Raw genomic sequence first — 5437 nt, forward strand, 5'->3', positions numbered from 1 at the left:
TGAGTCGTCTTCTTCCTGTGCATATTGTAATGAAAAAGGACGGACTCAAAATATTACGACAACGTGATTGAATGAGAGATGATATGGTAAAAGTGCAATCTTAATATTGGTCCTAATGCATCCTAATCATAATCCACATGCTGAAGTCAAAGTCCTCAATTTGACCAATCATATCATTATCACACATAACTGCAATATTAACATAAAAAACATAGTAAAAAAATTCAAAAATTAATGCACCATTATAGAAGTCTACAAAGCATCAAATAGGGGAAAATATGATAACCAACTCTAAAACTCAAAAATAACTCAAAATTTTCAAAACTAACTAGGATAGATGAGATAATTCCCCTCCCCCACACTTAAACTACACAATGTCTTCATTGTGAAATAAAGAACAAAGTTAAAGAAAGTTGGATTTGGAAAAATACCTCTTTTGACAGGTTGCCTTCAGAGCAGCACCTTTGGTTAAAGTCGTAGGCATGACTTCTTGCTCTCTTATCCAGCACTTGGCTCCTCGTGGGCCATCTCATCTATGAATCCTCTCTTCTTTTGCACACAGTAGGTTGGCACCTCGCTGCTTCCTAATCCTCTTGTGGTACCACCTCCTCTTCTTCTTCATCTTCCCTATGCGTGACCTCTGCAGGAGTTCTGTGAACTAAGGCCCAGGTATTCGGGGTTCCAGAGTCTCGAGTGGTGCAAGGTGTACGTAGGTGTCCTGTCTCAGCCTAGGGTCATCTCTCGGATCAAATATCTTTACTACCTCACCTAATGGTGGTCCTGGATCATACTCATTGAAGTTCATCAACGAGGGAGGACTATCATCGAAGGCTACAGTGTAGGCTGCGCGGGCGCACTAGGAAGGACGCGATCGCGTATGAAATTCTGGAAACAGTTCCGTAACGGCTTGGGCACGTGGTTCAAGGGCACGGTCGCGCAGCTCTGCAAGGGTGGTTGTGTGGTCGTGCTCGATGACGGCGCGGTCGCGCCACTCCTCAGGGACGTAGGCACGGTCGCACATATCTATGGAACGGTCGCGTGACTCTACAAGGGACTAACTCTTGATCATTCTCCTCGGGTACTGGGCGCGTATCAGATGGTCCTTCGAACTTGATCTCCTCCTCCTCACTCTGCACCTCATCCGATCTTTTGTCCCTACTTATTGTAATAATGTTGATACTGTCAATGCTCGGGTCAGTTGTGGTTTGAGGCTGCAGCGCGTCGCCTGATTCTTCTTTAGGGTGGCTATTTCCTGCATCATTCGCTCAATCTGCTCGTCCACATACCTTGTGGTGGCCCGTGACTAATCAACCATTCTTTGGGTGCTTTCTTCGAGTACCCAGGTGCTGGTCGCGAGGCGCTCGATCAGGATGGTCATCAAAGTCCGAGTGGAGGGTTTGGGGTTGAGTTGAGGCCTCCACCACTGTTGCTCAGGTTGGGGGTATTCTCTATACCTTGGATAGTAGTTGTCCCGTTGTTGCTCATACCAAGGTTGTGGATTTCCGTATCCCCCAAAAGTAGTGGCCCTGTCAACTTCATCATGTTGAAGCCCAACCAACCTTCTCCTCACTTCATCCAATCACTCGCTCGTCTCCCTTCACTCTCTCATCACATCTCCTACAAACTCATCAGGCACACTCATTAGTAACACGGGTGCTGACCGTGCAACGGCCATCACAAAAGTTATATAAATAAAAAACACAAGAAAATAAATTTAGACTCCCTAACAACGAAGCCAAATTTGACGGGTGTTGTTTAGCCCTGTCAAAATAATAATTACCTAACTGGCTCATCTACAAGTAGAGTGGAAAGAAAGGGTCGATCCCACAGGGAGTCTGGTATTGATTCTTGTGGATTAAATCTAATTAACTTGAAAGTAACAAAAAGGGGAAAGTGGTTGAAACTAACTAAACTAAACTAAGAAACAAATATGAGAAAACACTTTATTCACCAACATCCACACAACAGAATGATAGATTGATCATTGAGTTCTTAATTCTATTTGGGTTCATACTCTAATTTATATATTATGGTTGTCCTAATCCCTATTCTAATACAGCTAATAGTCCAACTATTCCTAATAGCCCTAGCCTAAATACAACCCTGAAACTATCAAGATTTAATATCTAGGCAGCAATACGCTCAGGAATAAATAGGAACATGCAATACCATTGGCTCAAGGTCGATATTTAAAACATCATCAACTCTCCACGCAATCACAAGTTCAACTAGATCAAGCAATTGATTTGTTACTAAACGATAAGACTCTCCAACTCGGACAAGTCAGACCTAGCAGTATGAATTAGACTTAGGTAGCTAAGCCAGATAGATAAATCACATTCAATTAATCAATATGCACAAGAGAGATGAAACAATCCAATAATATATTATACATAACCAGGGTAGAAGTCTTACAAACCATCATCTGCAGGCTTTAGCCTGGAGAGAAAAACAAGGAGAATACTCGCTCCTCATTCTACGTAAACTAAATCTAATTTGACAATTGAATAATAGATAGTGCATTGGGAAGGAGGCAAAAGCTCTCAACCTATTTATAAAACTAAATAACCCTAGAAACAACTCTAAATCAGCCCAGCCTAAAGGCTCCATCCAAAAATAGGTAAAAGGCCCAAGCAAATCCCGTAGAAAGTAATTGGGCTCGGCACCAGCCCTAGCCGGGCGAGGTCGCGCCAATGTGGGAGCGGTCACGCCCACTTGCAGACCCCTTGGAGCGGTCGCGCCTACTTGCAGACTTCATGGTGCGGTCGCTCCACCTAGGGCGTGGTTGCGCCTTAGGCCAGCTTGCTCTAGTGCGTATGCGTCTTCTTGTACGTGCGATCTTGCTTTGTCATTTGGCCATCTTCTCTTTGGTCTTCTCCGGAATGCTCGTAATCCATGTGATTAACAACTTTGGTTTGCGAGGTCTAGATTATGGTAGTATGCTCCAAGTAACGGCCAATATGCCTATAAATGATGCTAACAAGCACTTTTTACCCCCAAACTAGATGTCGCCAATCAATCACCTGTCAAATTCCCCCACACTTAGACCTTGCTCGTCCTCGAGTAAGCTGCAATGAAATCCCTCCTCCATTAAGCACATCAGTGTCAGTGAGTATAGATGGTAGCAGTGGTCATCATAAAAACTTCAACTCCAAAGTACCTTCAATCATCAAAGCACATGCCTAAATTCCGACTCTACCAAAATTCTATAAAGCAAAACAAAGCAAGACTCAAAACGTCTCTAAACTAACCCAAAATGCATGTAATCAACAATTCCTCAAACTTGAAATATGTTTATCCTACGCAAGCACACGACAATGAATCTATAGAATATGCAAAAGTTGTCTCTATCCAAGTGACATATGAAGGATAATAACACAAGATCAAACAAACGACAAATTCTCTTCCTAACATTCTTCATAATCAATGATAAGATTGATAGGCGCAATCCCGATGGATTCAAAGGAAGCTTTAAGGTGACTTTAGAGGCGTTTTGGAAGCACTTAGTCGTTAAATGAAGCATATGAGGCATCGGGACAAAAGGCGACAAAGTGAAAACGAAGACGCTAGGAATGAAGTGTCGAGGATTTAAGCTTAGTTCAAATGGATAGTTATCCCTACTCCGATGTCTGATTGAGGTGATTCCAATTCAAGGAGTTAGATCTTTAAGTTTATTACGTTCCCTCCAAATTTGAGCTCAATTGGAGTTGTGAGTCAAAAGTTATGGCCATTTTACTGAGCTATCAACAACAGAGACCAAACCGCGGGCGCGGTTCTGAGACCGCGGTCGCGCCTCCGGAGTAATTCTTTGACCGAAAAGTCTTTGTAACCACCTAATCTTAAAGGCTTTGAAGGAGTTTTGATGTTACCATTTTGAGAGGGGAATTTATATAGATTTTCTAGGGTTTTGATCATACATTTTCTATATATTCTCTCATACTCTCTCTAGGATTACCTCATAACTTAATTTGTAATTCTCAAGAAAACTCTCTTTTGTAATTTGTGTTTCCCCAAAAATTCTATGGAGAACTAAGTCCTTTTTGTGTTCATCTTGAAGTTCTAGCCTTGCTTTTGGTCATTGTGGTAAGGTTCTTACTTCTCTTGTTCTAATTTGTTTATGAAATTGTTCTTTGATCTCTCGGGCTTAAATTCGTGATTGATTGATATTGATTTATCTAGAATGATCAACTAGGTTTATTGATGTTTTTCATATTGCTAGGTTTAGATAATTCTATTTGAAGAGTCTTCACCTTTTGTAGCAAACTCTATTTTCATGAACTATTTGTGATTGTCTATAGGGTAGAGATCTTAGATTCATGTCAAGTACCGACTATTTGTCAATGGTATTGCATGAACCTACATATCTTTGAGCTTTATGCAATTGTGTTATTAAATCTAGGTATTTCTAGGTTGTAGCATGATTAGGGTTTCTAGGACTATCTGGACTAGTTGCTAGCCATGAACAAAGAGTAGGATGATCCATTTATTCGTCGATTAGAACATTTGTTGTTAAGAACCTAGGATCCACCGACCATACCAACCGCTAGAATGGATAGATGGACCACTTAATCCACTAGATCTTCCTTCACTTACTGTTTGCTTGCTTTTGTGATTTTAGTCATAATACCCCCCCCCCCCTTGGTTACTAGAAAATCACATAAAGAACTTATCTTGAGAAACTTTGCTCCCTTGGATACGACCCTTACTACTGCTATACTCTAGTGGGAGTTCGGATTATACTTTGACTAGGCGAGGCGACTTTAGCCTTTGTCAAAGATATCATAAGTTCCAACACAATTGAAAGCACAAAAAAATCACAAATCATCTCAAGAAATACCACTTAGACTTTTGTTGCTTCTTTTCATCTTCTTCAATTAGTTACTTTTTTAAAAAATACTATTTGAGGTAGCGGGTCCGTCCGTTTTACAATCCAGGTCCACTAATGAAACTCTTCGCGTTGCCGTGGAGGATCGAACACGAAGTGATTTTTCACACCACGGAGATCGCATGCTCTTTTGACTTATTGCGCTAGGAGCTCACCCACCTTATTTTATTTTTATGTCATTTTCGTTATGAAAAAAGACGGAAGCAAGATAATATGAACATGTGATAAAACTAGAGATGAAAGGGTAAAAATGCGATTTTAGTATTTGTCCTAATGCATCCTAAAAAAGGTCCACATGCTCAAGTCAATGTCAAAAATTTGATCAATCATATCATCATCATAATGCAATTGTAATATCAACATCTAAAGCATATTAAAGAGATTCAAAGCCAATGCACAATTATAAGAACCCACAAAGTACCATGTAGGGGAAATATGATAACCGACTCACAAAAATCAAAACAAAAAACAAACTAAAAACAAACCGAAACGCAAACACAGTGAGATAATTTCCCTGCCCTCTTGAAGTACACAATGTCCCTATTGTGAAGT

This window comes from Phyllobates terribilis, unplaced genomic scaffold (assembly GCF_046119375.1).
Source record: "Phyllobates terribilis strain yellow unplaced genomic scaffold, ASM4611937v1 Scaffold_4752__1_contigs__length_57572, whole genome shotgun sequence".
In the NCBI taxonomy this organism is placed as follows: Eukaryota; Metazoa; Chordata; class Amphibia; order Anura; family Dendrobatidae; genus Phyllobates; species Phyllobates terribilis.